This window comes from Diaphorina citri, unplaced genomic scaffold, assembly GCF_000475195.1.
Source record: "Diaphorina citri unplaced genomic scaffold, Diaci psyllid genome assembly version 1.1 scaffold646, whole genome shotgun sequence".
Classification (NCBI taxonomy): Eukaryota; Metazoa; Arthropoda; class Insecta; order Hemiptera; family Psyllidae; genus Diaphorina; species Diaphorina citri.
In genome coordinates this window covers 715-15,380 of record NW_007378079.1, presented here as the reverse complement: position 1 = coordinate 15,380, position 14,666 = coordinate 715, and the positions used below count along the sequence as shown (strand labels likewise).

Genomic DNA, 14,666 nt, shown 5'->3' with positions numbered 1-14,666 from the left:
AAAAACCCACAGGTAAAATCAAAAAAAAAAAAAAATCTTTTTAGCCCCCTTTTCTCCCTAAATGGGTGGGGTTTTTTTTTTTTTTTTTTTTTTTTTTGTACCTACTTTTACTAACAATATATTTCAGGGTATAATTATGTCGCCTTGTTTTTCCCCAGGATTTCAAAAACTCGACAAAAAATAGCCTAGATACCAATTAAATACCTATGTAGGTATGTACCTACTTGGTACCAATGATGATACCTACCTACTTACCTTGTCTGCCACATTGAAAAAACTCCCTAAACAAATAAAACTTATTGAAAAAAAAAAAAAAAAAATACACACACGGACGAACCTATGAGATATTATTACCTACCACAAATGAGTTATTATTCAAGTTCAACTGCAATCATATATAATGTAGGTAAACATACATAGGTAACTGTGTACCTGTTTACCTACTGTGGTAACATAAATAGGTAACATACATACATAGGTACTTATGATCACGTATCAATGTAGATGTACGTAAGTAGGAAAGTAGGTAACAGCTTGGAGGTATATACCTAGGTACTTTGTGAATACTTTACCTCTCCCCTCCCTCTACAGTAGGTAATAAATGAGTTTTATTTGACAGTATGATCACGTATCAATGTAGATGTACGTAAGTAGGAAAGTAGGTAACAGCTTGGAGGTATATACCTAGGTACTTTGTGAATACTTTAATTACCTCTCCCCTCCCTCTACAGTAGGTAATAAATGAGTTTTATTTGACAGTTATAGGTACGGTAATTTTTGGTAATTTATTTGTTGTTCCATAATACAAATACAATTGCTTAGAACATTAAAACAAATAATTAAAAATTAAAAAAAAAGAGAGAATTTATTTGTTGTTCCATAATACAAATACAATTGCTTAGAACATTAAAACAAATAATTAAAAATTAAAAAAAAAGAGAGAAAGTAAAGTAATAAAATTACAATAGGTAACTTGGAAAAATTGTTCCAAAGCTAACTTGGTTAAGAGGTGTGATAGAGGGAACTGTAACAATGGAAGAACGGAAGTTCAAATCAATGAGATAACGAACAGGAGAGGAGAAAGCCAGCTGTTCCAAGAACAAACCTTATCTGTTGGATATATTTTGCCCCAGGTGGGAGTCAAACTCATGACCTAGTGGTTACAAGCCAGATATGGTTCCCCCCTAGACTGGCAGTCTGTGTTATGGAACAAATAATAATATGAACGTATGTTACAATATGACCATTTATACGATTAATAATAATAATATGGCCAGCCTATGTGCTTGCTTAATTAATAGGAGAATTTGAATGGTGAAACAGAATTTTGAAAAAATGGCGCATAATCACTAACGGTCGATTAGTCTGATGAACCATATTGTTTGTGTTGGTGAAATCCACCACTGGTCTATAAAACAACTCGAGCAAATAGTTCTCAAGTAATGATAATAATAATGTTTTCTGATGATAGGTTGACTGTAAACAACTTGGCTTAGGTCATCTCTTGATTGGTGTGGTTCATATCAAATCATTCCTCGGTTTATGATTGTTTCTAGGCCTTGTTTATCTTATACTGAATATTGGTTCTGACATGGGAATTAAAATACTTTACTTTTAACTCTTTATTTTCCTAATGGGAATTCTTTAGAAATTATTGAACTGTTCATTCTTGAACAAACAGATGTCTCTTTTTCTTTTTATTTCATCATAATAGTTTGTCAAATTTTGCCTAAGGGATCCCTGAAGTTGAGCAACTTTGTGCTTTTCCCAGCCCCACTTGGGCTAGGTGAGTTTAATGTGAGGAACTTTTCCTGTTTTGGGAATGATTTTTTCTTAAAAAATAATTATGATGTCTGGCAACCCTAGTTACACAACCTGTGTGTCCTTACACTACTCCTATGCAGGAGAGATTGATAACCTTAGCTTGAAAAGGAGAACCAAATAGGTAGTATAAATAACCTTAGCCACTTACTTCATGCATCTCAGATCTTCAATCTTGATGTTTCATGGATGATTGATAACGGAGATTACAGAGGTTGGAGTTATTTCTCAACGGTTCTAAGGTCTTGAAACATTCTCTTCAGCTTGTAAAGGACTTCTTGACTTGGGATGTAATTTTTCAGTTTTACTCACAGGTCAAGGCACTAAAAGCGTTCGCTATTTCACTCAAATTAGCTATAATTGGATATTTATTCCTTTATTTTTATTACTAGAATCCTTATTAATAATAATAATAATAATAATAATAATAATAATAATAATAATAATAATAATAACTGATATAGTGTAAGGGAAATAAGCCTGAATGGTTAGTCCAATTTTAATGAAAAGTAACAATAAAAGTAAGGACAAATAATTTTTGGTTATTACTTGAGTCACTTTAGTCCCCATTGTCCTATCAGGGTATTTGTAGGGTCTGTCACATATTTTTATTTATTTATTTATTTTTTTTTTTTTCAAGAAATACAGAATACTTGGTGATTTATACTGTGACAGACCTAAAGTCTCAAGACCTAGGTCCCTCAAGACAGTCTGACAGACCTGGGTCTCAAAATTTTTCAACACCACTGTGATTGGCAGGCATAAAATTTTTCTTAAAATGACTTTTTGAATCATTCTGTATACGAAGTAGCTAAGCAGTCAAAGCACACACTAGCTATTAAGAACTAAGAGTGAGGAAGAGATTTTTCAACACCACTGTGATTGGCAGGCATAAAATTTTTCTTAAAATGACTTTTTGAATCATTCTGTATACGAAGTAGCTAAGCAGTCGAAGCACACACTAGCTATTAAGAGTTAAGAGTGAGGAAGAGTTCACGCTGTATGCAATTTAACTCTGGAACCATGTAGGCTTCGAGTTCAGTGGAGAGAGGTAGAGAGGCAATGTGTTGCAACCTCTTTGGTCTGTATGATTGTGGTTCTTATACTATGTGGTCCACAAAACACCTAAGTCCATGAGACATCTAAATTTAGTCTGCAATACTTTTTATATGTAGTTTGTAGATTGTAGGAAGATTGTTAATATTATGTTAAGGTGGTCTCTTCATGATCCCTTGTGTGCCCCGTCCATTTTAGTTTAGGACTTGAGACAAAAATAAGCATTTTTCTGTCAGCTCATAATAGGTAACATAACATTGAAAGTAAAGTAATAAAATTACAATAGGTAACTTGGAAAAAATGTTCCAAAGCTAACTTGGTTAAGAGGTTTGATAGAGGGAACTGTAACAATGGAAGAACGGAAGTTCAAATCAATGAGATAACAAACAGGAGAGGAGAAAGCCAGCTGTTCCAAGAACAAACCTTATCTGTTGGATAAATTTTGCCCCAGGTGGGAGTCAAACTCATCACCTAGTGGTTACAAGCCAGATATGGTTCCCCCCTAGACTGGCAGTCTTTGTTATGGAACGAACTTGGAGGTAGCAAGCATGCTACTTAAAAAATGTTAAGAACCTCTGTAGCCGATTTCACCAAACTTCAATCAAGCCTTAATTGAATCATTAAGCACTGATGGGGAATTAAAGTTGAAAATTGCATTTCACCAACCTCCGTTAAGACATTTCTCCCATCAATTCACCCTAATAATTTAGATAGGAAATTCTCTCATAAGATGTCCTAACGGATGATTTTTTGTGTTTGTTTACTTTTTTTGGGATTTTTTTTTCTTCAGTTTTTCGTTTTTCAGAATTTCCGGTTCCAGATTTTCTATTTTCTGAAAGAGTTTTGCATGATAGGAAATTCTCTCATAAGATGTCCTAACGGATGATTTTTTGTGTTTGTTTACTTTTTTAGGGATTTTTTTTCTTCAGTTTTTCGTTTTTCAGAATTTCCGGTTCCAGGTTTTCTATTTTCTGAAAGAGTTTTGCTTTTTTTTTAATAGTTTCTTTTTCTATTTTCTGAAAGAAAGCATTTTGCTGTTTTTTAATTTGAAGACTTTGATCTAAGCTGATTTTCAATACTGTTTAATTACCTACAATGGCTGAAAACTTTGATTCTGAAATTGAGGCCATTGAGTTCCTTGAAGATTTCCAGAGAAATGAGCATCAGTGGTACCGATACAAAGAAAGAGGAGAGATTGATTAAAAGTGCTAGAAACCAAATTCTGTCCCTGAATCTATCCGTAAAAATGGGATCTGAAATTTTAGAATAGGTACCAACATGCAAATACCTGGGTGTGAGTCTTGATTAAAAGTGCTAGAAACCAAATTCTGTCCCTGAATCTATCCGTAAAAATGGGATCTGAAATTTTAGAATAGGTATAAACATGCAAATACCTGACCCGATTTTGAAAATTTGGACCGATTGCAATACTTTCATTACTAGTATAGCTCCGCTATACTGTAGTAATAGAAAGTAAAAATATTATAAATGAACTCCCCATCCGTGGCACAAGCTCTGCTTATACGGATGGGTATACCATTCATATGAAAAATGTATGTTCTGAGTACTTCTGAGTTTTTTTGTCAATCAAATATAAATGGAAACTTATTAAAGAAAAAAAAAAATGTTAAGATTTTTTTGCAAACATTTTACTTTGGACTTGCCTGTTCGTTCAAGCTCTGCTTATACGGATGGGTATACCATTTATATGAAAAATGTATGTTCTGAGTTTTTTTGTCAATCAAATATAAATGGAAACTTATTAAAGAAAAAAAAAAAATGTTAAGATTTTTTTGCAAACATTTTACTTTGGACTTGCCTGTTCGTCCCATTCCAAATTTCGCTAAGTACCCACATACCTTGATGGATAGGGTACATAAAGATACCTACATCTCAATTAAGAACATTAATTTTTCTGACTGCAATAAGTTGCGTGATTATTTATCCAGTATGAACTTTTCCAAGTCACCGTTGAATATCAATTCCATACCCGGTGAATTAATCATGGGCATGATACACCCTAGGAATGTATCACATGGATACTTAGATGGAGGTAGGTACCCTACTTGAAGATTCTGATTCATAGACAGATTGGTACCTAACTACCTATTACCTACCTATCTAATATAAGTAATATATAATACTTAATATTAGCCTATTAGTCGGTAATAGAGAGGTAGGTATCTAGTATTAACCGCATATCGGTATGTAACGATAGATAATTTGTTTTACTGCTAGATAAATATAGATATCCAACAATAACTAATTATTGTTAACTTTGATAAACAGGGAAGTTCAAATGCCATATTGCCATGGCGCCATACTATTTTGCCATATTTTAACAAAATTTGGAAAAATGCCATAAAAAGCCTAAAAATACTTACTTTTTTGCTTGTATTGAGCATTTTTGGGTAAAATATAAAACTTTTAAGAACAAAGAAAAAAATTGCAAAAAAAAAGTACTAAAAGAGAGCCGTATTTAAATAGTGGTTATGCATTTGGGAAAACATTTAGCATGAAAGGTTGATTCCCATGTAAAAAGTTCTCAAAAATCCAAATCTGAAGTCAAAACATTTTGCTTATTTTGCCATGTTTTGAACAAATAAATGCCATATTTTCCCAAAATAAGTGCCATATTGCCATGTTTATTAGTGCCATATTTTGGAAAAAATAAGTGCCATATTCTGAACTTCTCTGCTGATAAATGATCTTAGATATATCTAATTATTGTTAACTGCCAAGTACAATAAAGATAAGAATGTTGTAATTGGTTCCAGATACAAATGACAGGTTATGGATTATGACTAACTTTATTGTTAACTGCCAAGTACAATAAAGATAAGAATGTTGTAATTGGTTCCAGATACAAATGACAGGTTATGGATTATGACTAACTTCAAAATTGCAGACAGTCCATCCTAAGACGTAGGTATTATACAGAGAGTATACTTGCCTTACCTCGATCGTGTCTACCTTGTAAGCGCTAGGTCGCGGGTTCGATTCCCGCGCGGCGGCGGATTTTATCCTCACAGCAGATAAGGTTCGTTCTCGGAACGACTGGTTTCTCTTATTTTGTCTTCCTTCCTCTTCGACTTCGGGACGATTTCGGGATACAAAGATACCCATCTTTGTAAACTATCCTAATTACTAAGGATATTTGTGTCAAATAAATAAATAAGACCTTGTAGCAGTTACAGTTCCCTCTATCAATCAAACCTCTTGGGGGGGAAAAAAAAAACAAACAAAGTAAACAAATAATTAAAAATAAAACTAAGGATATTTGTGTCAAATAAATAAATAAGACCTTGTAGCAGTTACAGTTCCCTCTATCAATCAAACCTCTTGGGGGGGAAAAAAACAAACAAACAAAGTAAACAAATAATTAAAAATAAATAAGACCCACTATGAATCAAAAGTTCCCACAGTCCATAGGTAGACAAAAGTTCCCATAGGTAGATAGATGATACAACAGGAACTGTTCTGAGACGCAAGTTATAATCAATCAGTTGGGGATAATTAAAAATAAATAAGACCCACTATGAATCAAAAGTTCCCACAGTCCATAGGTAGACAAAAGTTCCCATAGGTAGATAGATGATAGGTACAACAGGAACTGTTCTGAGACGCAAGTTATAATCAACCAGTTGGGAAATTGACGGTAGTTTTTTTCCGGTTGCTAAGTAGGTACATATTTGTAAGCAGGTAGACAGATAGGTTCCTAACTATCTACCTTACAATGAACTATAACTAGGTATACATTGTATAAGTATACGATATGAATAGGTACTGAATAATCTGAGTAGGTACCTACCTTACAATCGAATATGCATATGAATAAATTAATGTTATGTACCTATAGGTAGTTAAGATAGTATATTTACCTACCTATTACCTATCTTACAATCAGATGTAGGTACCTATACCTATACTGTTGTTGTGTAGGCAGTTATAGTGTGTCCTGTAGTTTTTTTCCGGTTGCTAAGTAGGTACATATTTGTAAGCAGGTAGACAGATAGGTTCCTAACTATCTACCTTACAATGAACTATAGCTAGGTATACATTGTATAAGTATACGATATGAATAGGTACTGAATAATCTGAGTAGCTACCTACCTTACAATCAAATATGCATATGAATAAATTAATGTTATGTACCTATAGTTAAGATAGTATATTTACCTACCTATTACCTATCTTACAATCAGATGTAGGTATCTATACCTATACTGTATACTGTTGTTGTGTAGGCAGTTATAGTGTGTCCTGATCAATGTGACAGCAAAAAAATAGGCATGGTTGCCAAACATGTCACATGTGCAATGGTAGAGAATCTTTAAAAGGGGAAGGTATATTGCACAGTGCTTCCTCCGACAGTGAAACAAAGTCAGGTTAGGCGATATCTACCTTACCTGTTCTGGAATCCAACCTCTGAACTTAGAGCTACCTCTGCATTTTAAAAGAGAGAGAGTTTATCAAAAATAGACCTTTACAATAGATGTAAAAAAAATAACTTATACTCTAGGTATAAGTTATTTCTTTTACATCTATTGTTATGGAACTTCACAAAGTTACTGAGTCTTCCATCATGATATAGACCAGGGGTTCTCAACCTTTTAGTAAACACGTACCACTTGAAATTTTCAGAGATTTTGACGTACCACCTTCTTTTTATATATAATAATAATAATAATGAAAAATTACATTTGGTCATGTTTAGGAAAATGAAAATGCATACTGCAAACTGTATGTAATGCATGTATGTACATTGTACATAGAATTTACTTAGATACAAAATGAAATTGTACATTAAAAACAATCTTAAATTAGTACATTGAACAGTCACGTGGGATGCTGGTGTGGCTAGCAAGGTGGAGATTGCAAGATCGAGACCCACTTATGACATTTTTTTTAATGATGTTTCTTGATTCGTTCAATAATAAAATAACGATTTTTTTAGTTTCTTATCAATTATTTTGATTAATTATAGTCTTAAAACCCCACCATTCAACATTTTTTAATGTTATTATTAATATATGACTGCGTACCACCTAAAATGTATCCGCGTACCACCAGTGGTACGCGTACCACCGGTTGAGAACCTCTGATTTAGAGTAATGTGCCAATCTTTTCCTTTTCTTGTATTCGGCTTTTACTTGTAACAAAAAAAATTGCACACTTTTTTTTTAAGGGAACTATCCATCTAAATATTTATTTTATTTATATATTTCAAAAAGTAAAAGTAGATGGTAAAAAAGCTTTCAGGTTTTTTGATTTTCATTGAAAAGTATTGTTAGGATTATATCATCATCAAATCTTAAAGTCGTTCCAGAAATGGGTCGACTGTTCCTCAGGGGTAACTGGAAGCAGTATACAGGGCGTGAAGACCCCGAGAAGCCTGAGCAACCTGGCTGGTCATATAACTATAACTCAAATCTTAAGTCGTTCCAGAAATGGGTCGACTGTTCCTCAGGGGTAACTGGAAGCAGTATACAGGGCGTGAAGACCCCGAGAAGCCCGAGCAACCTGGCTGGTTATATAGATAACTATAGACTTGATTCGTTCAATAATAAAATAACGATTTTTTTAGTTTCTTATCAATTATTTTGATTAATTATAGTCTTAAAACCCCACCATTCAATATTTTTTATTGTTATTATTAATATATGACTGCGTACCACCTAATATGTATCCGCGTACCACTAGTGGTACGCGTACCACCGGTTGAGAACCTCTGATATAGACCTTTATCTCAATTGCAACAATGTAAGGATTTCCTGCAATCTGATTGGTTCCTTCATTTTGGGTTGATGACTCATTGCTGTCACATTGATCTGGATGAACTATAGTTGGTTACCTACTTTTCATACACTGCAGTACTATGTATAGTGGGTTAGCTGGGTACCTACTTGTTCAGAAGTCACGTCAATGGAAAATTGCTACGAAAAAGAGCTGTCACAAATGATCAGTATTATTATAGGGTTAGCTTAACAGCAAAAAAGAGCTCTCTCAATTTTTTACTGTACGTACTATTTACTCATAGGTACCTATGTGTTTACTGTAGGTATCTATCAATCAATAGGTATAATTATCTAGTTGCTTTGCTGATATTGGCGTTACATTAATTAGACTTACTTTATCATGGACACTCGTTGCTTTAAGTTGAAAGTCCAGAAGAGGTTAGGTAGTAGTAGTAATAATAATAGTGCTTATTTATACTGCTCGCATAGGACTGAAAAGTCCCTTTACTCCAGCAGTAGGCTACTACTATTATTGTGGTCAAATTCTCAAATTATATTGAGGATAAAATTCCATACCTCGGTTGGGATTGAACCCACGCCCTCCTGTTTACCAGGCGAGTGCCTTGACCACTACACCACCAAGGTAGGATAACTGATAAGTACCTAACTGCAGTAGCACGTTTACTAACAATGGGTTTCCATTAAGATCAAATTGTCTGTCGGTTATGCGAAGAGTGTGAAGAGACGGCAGACGGCTACTCATGTCATCCTTGAATGTAATAACTCCCTACTACCATGGAGACTTACTGTAATGTTAGTTAATCCGGTAATTGTGCAGAAGTCACGTCTGTGGAAAAGAAAAGCTCCTTTCGCGATTATGTTTTTTGGGACCAGCTCGTTTTTTGTTTTAAAAACAGATAAACAAAATACAGTCGAACCTGGATAAACGAGAATCCAAGGGACCAGCTCATTTTTTCGTTTAAGTGGTTTAATACAACATTTTCTCGTTTATAAAGGTTTAGCAAAGTGGAAGAGCAAACTGATGAAAGCATGACAAATTTAAAAAACAACAATTTTCTCGTTTATAAAAGCAAAGGGAAGAGCAAACTGATGAAAGCATGACAAATTTAAACAAGTTAAGAACAAATTCTGATTTATAGAGGTACCTAATTTTAAAGTTAAAAAACGCGTCCCGATTTTTTTCTGAGACAAAAACGGAAATTCGGGACAAAACGCCCCAAAATGAAAAACTGAACGGGACGCCGGGACTGTCCCGGCCAATTCGGGACGTTTGGAAAGCCTACCTATAATAACACTAATCACTGCTCTAATTGTGAAAACTCCTTCTTGCGTTTAACCTTAACCCTATAATAACACTAATCACTGCTCTAATTGTGAAAACTCCTTCTTGCGTTTAACCTAACCCTATAATAAATGCCGATTCGGGACGCGAATCCGCGAACATAATTGCCAAATCCGCGAACATAATCGCAAAATCCGCGAACAAAATTGCCAAATCCGCGACCATAATCGCCAAATCCGCGAATGTGATCAGTGTTAGGTTAGGGTTAGGTTAAACGCACAAATGAGCAGTGATCAGTGTTAGGTTAGGGTTAGGTTAAACGCACAAATGAGCAGTGATCAGTGTTAGGTTAGGGTTAGGTTAAACGCACAAATGAGCAGTGATCAGTGTTAGGTTAGGGTTAGGTTAAACGCACAAATGAGCAGTGATCAGTGTTAGGTTAGGGTTAGGTTAAACGCACAAATGAGCAGTGATCAGTGTTAGGTTAGGGTTAGGTTAAACGCACAAATGAGCAGTGATCAGTGTTAGGTTAGGGTTAGGTTAAACGCACAAATGAGCAGTGATCAGTGTTAGGTTAGGGTTAGGTTAAACGCACAAATGAGCAGTGATCAGTGTTAGGTTAGGGTTAGGTTAAACGCACAAATGAGCAGTGATCAGTGTTAGGTTAGGGTTAGGTTAAACGCACAAATGAGCAGTGATCAGTGTTAGGTTAGGGTTAGGTTAAACGCACAAATGAGCAGTGATCAGTGTTAGGTTAGGGTTAGGTTAAACGCACAAATGAGCAGTGATCAGTGTTAGGTTAGGGTTAGGTTAAACGCACAAATGAGCAGTGATCAGTGTTAGGTTAGGGTTAGGTTAAACGCACAAATGAGCAGTGACCGGTGTTAGGTTAGGGTTAGGTTAAACGCACAAATGAGCAGTGACCGGTGTTAGGTTAGGGTTAGGTTAAACGCACAAATGAGCAGTGACCGGTGTTAGGTTAGGGTTAGGTTAAACGCACAAATGAGCAGTGACCGGTGTTAGGTTAGGGTTAGGTTAAACGCACAAATGAGCAGTGACCGGTGTTAGGTTAGGGTTAGGTTAAACGCACAAATGAGCAGTGACCGGTGTTAGGTTAGGGTTAGGTTAAACGCACAAATGAGCAGTGACCGGTGTTAGGTTAGGGTTAGGTTAAACGCACAAATGAGCAGTGATCAGTGTTATTGTAGGGTTAGGTTGAACGCAAAAAGGAACTTTCACAAATGAGCAGTGACCGGTGTTAGGTTAGGGTTAGGTTAAACGCACAAATGAGCAGTGACCAGTGTTATTGTAGGGTTAGGTTGAACGCAAAAAGGAACTTTCACAAATGAATTGAAAAAAAAAGTGAAAGTGAATGAAACAAAAATGTGCAGTTTCTAAAATATCGTGAATTTTCAGTAACAAATACAAAATATTCAAGTGAGATTAACAAAAAATGAGTTTTCTTTTTTCCTTTAACTGTGTTACAACATGTCGTTCGCGCCGGTCAAAACTACATCTAGAACACTCTTAAAGTAGGCACCCACCTAGTTGAATAAATCTAAAATATGGTTGAATAAATAACATTAATATTGTTAATAAAAAAAAAAACTTATTAATAGAATTAATATAAGTGTACCACTGTACCTATGTCAGGGAGATCAGTTAGATATTTAACTGATAGTTCCAAGGCCAGAGCAGGGATTTTAATTTGATGTCTTTAAGTACTAAATAGGCACCCACCTAGTTGAATAAATCTAAAATATGGTTGAATAAATAACATTAATATTGTTAATAAAAAAAAAAAAAACTTATTAATAGAATTAATAAGTGTACCTATGTCAGGGAGATCAGTTAGATATTTAACTGATAGTTCCAAGGCCAGAGCAGAGATTTTAATTTAATGTCCGTTAAATTAAAATCACTTCCAGGGCGTTGGCCTACCTTACCAACTGCTTATAGTATGAATTTATTTATGAAACAGGGCCCAAAATATCGATAGTATCAAAGAGCACCGCAACCGACAAGAGCGCTAGAGTCGATTACGTAAATTATATTTTTTTTTTCATGCCTCGTAGATATCCAGTAAAATAAGTACTAAATAGGCACCCACCTAGTTGAATAAATCTAAAATATGGTTGAATAAATAACATTAATATTGTTAATAAAAAAAAACTTATTAATAGAATTAATAAGTGTACCACTGTACCTATGTCAGGGAGATCAGTTAGATATTTAACTGATAGTTCCAAGGCCAGAGCAAGGATTTTAATTTAATGTCTGTTAAATTAAAATCACTTCCAGGGCGTTGGCCTACTTTACCAACTGCTCTAATAAATCTCATTCAGCCTGAGTGGGGCCGGGAAAGGCCAATATCACGTCGTGAGAGTAGGTCCCAGACGGTCACCCGTCCAATTACTAACCACGCTCGACGTTGCTTAACTTTCATGGACCAAAAGTACTAAGATTTTTTGAATTTCGCGATCCGCGGTCGTTTTGAGTGATTTAGTATAATTTTTCAATTTTTAGTATAATTTTAGCACGAATCTAGTATAATTTCACTGAAGCCATCTGACAACACTGTCTTCGAGCTCAGTTAGGAACCAGCCTAACTCCATACACAAAAAGCTGGGTCCGATGCTTAGGCGTAGGGACAAACAGCCCTAAAGGGTAGGATAAGCTTCTACGAATCTTAAGGGACAAAAAACGGAAATTCGGGACAAAACGCCCCAAAATGAAAAACTGAACGGGACGCCGGGACTGTCCCGGCCAATTCGGGACGTTTAGCAAGCCTACCTATAATAACACTAATCACTGCTCTCATTGTGAAAACTCCTTCTTGCGTTTTACGTAACCCTATAATAACACTAATCACTGCTCTAATTGTGAAAACTCCTTCTTGCGTTTAACCTAACCCTATAATAACACTGGGTCACTGCTCCTTTGTGCCAGTTCCTTTGGTAGCAATATTCCACGGACGTGACTTCTGCACAAGTACCGTTCATCCTCTACAAGACATCCATGGGCAATACCTAACGAACAAGTTATTGAAGATCGCTCGGATCTTCGAGCTCAGTTAGGAACCAGCCTAACTCCATACACAAAAAGCTCTCTCCGATGCTTAGGCGTAGGGGCAAACAGCCCTAAAGGGTAGGATAAGCTTCTACGAATCTCAAGTTTATTTATTTATTTACGGGACTAACCCTTTATACAAAAATGACAATAGAAAAAAATACACTAAAACTAAACAAACACAAACAACAATCAAATACAGTAGAAAAAAATAATAAAATGAAATATAAAAGGAAAGTAAAAAGTAATAAAGAATAGGTGCTTAAATTTAATTAAAATTAATTAGTTACCACTTACCTTACGTCAATTCCGGCTACAAAAGAGCCCGACTTTCTTTACAGTCGATTTACTGGCAATTTATTTCGTTCGATTCATTATTGGCAAAGTATTGTTTTAATTTAAAGAATAAAAAAAAATTGTCTGAAAACCATATTGTGTTAGAAAGTAAAATGAAAGTAAAAAGTAATAAAGAATAGGTGCTTAAATTTAATTAAAATTAATTAGTTACCACTTACCTTACGTCAATTCCGGCTACAAAAGGGCCCGACTTTCTGTACAGTCGATTTACTGGCAATTTATTTTGTTCGATTCATTATTGGTATCTAAAGTATTGTTTTAAAGAATAAAAAAAAATTGTCTGAAAACCATATTGTGTTAGAAAGTAAAATTAAGTGTAAGCGTGATACGTATGGAAAATATGATTTATTTTCTCGTAGGAGAAGATCGAAATAAGCAGAGTGTACAGAGACTGGTTCCTAGAACCAGACGAAATGGTTGGAACTGAAATCTGAACTGTCCATTGGATTGATTTCCGTGACTGCGTTGCTTCTCTCTTCGATTTCGGGACGATTAGACCCTAGCAGTTACAGTTCCCTCTATCTAACCTCTTTTTTTTAATATTTATTTCATTTTAATATAGGTAAAAAACGCGTTTTGACACTAAAAACTGACCATTGAAAATTTGACCCGATTACATTACTTTCCTTCCTATAGGATAAGGAAAGTAAAAAACATTGTTGCTCTCGCCATTAATATTTGAAATTTCAAGATTTATTTCTCCTCTCTTCGATTTCGGGACGATAAGACCTTAGCAGTTACAGTTCCCTCTGTCAAACCTCTTTTTAAATATTTATTTCATTTTAATATACGCACTGGAAAATATGATTTATTTTCTCGTAGGAGAAGATCGAAATAAGCAGAGTGTACAGAGACTGGTTCCTAGAACCAGACGAAATGGTTGAAACTGAGATCTGAACTGTCCATTGGATTGATTTCCGTGACTGCGTTCCTTCTCTCTTCGATTTCGGGACGATTAGACCTTAGCAGTTACAGTTCCCTCTATCTAACCTCTTTTTTAATATTTATTTCATTTTAATATAGGTACCTTGTTATTAATTCTGTTTTACCTTTATCTGTGTTTGTTAGGAATCTCATGAGGAAGGCGGATCTATCTCAATGGAAGCGAGGAATCATTGTGCTGGGAGGTGATGGCATCCTGTACGAAATTATCAACGGTCTAATGGAGAGAGCGGACTGGTGTACAGTGCTTCAAACTATCACTTTGGGTAAGCACATGATAGACTTTTTAATGAATTGATGATGTATTTAGCATAAGAAAGACGGCAAAGCCACTGCGACCTTATTAGTTCTTTTGTGACTTTTTTTGATAGAGGGAACTG

The 14,666-nt window shown here is 35.0% G+C and overlaps 1 protein-coding gene across 5 annotated transcripts in view; it reads right to left on the bottom strand.

Annotated features, from left to right (window-relative positions):
* Window positions 1–13,417, bottom strand: part of LOC103510806 (acyl-CoA-binding domain-containing protein 5) — a 20,067-nt gene extending 6,650 nt beyond the window's left edge. For 3 of the 5 annotated variants that reach the window (XM_026824772.1, XM_008475496.3, XM_026824773.1), the window contains exon 1: window positions 1,973–2,217. The gene's annotated coding sequence lies outside the window, so the exon portion shown is untranslated. Of the gene's footprint in view, window positions 1–255; window positions 275–1,972; window positions 2,218–13,284 lie in introns of those variants that run through there. The other 2 variants (XM_026824774.1, XM_026824776.1) reach the window with 2 other exon arrangements.
* Window positions 13,418–14,666: the final 1,249 nt, after the last annotated feature.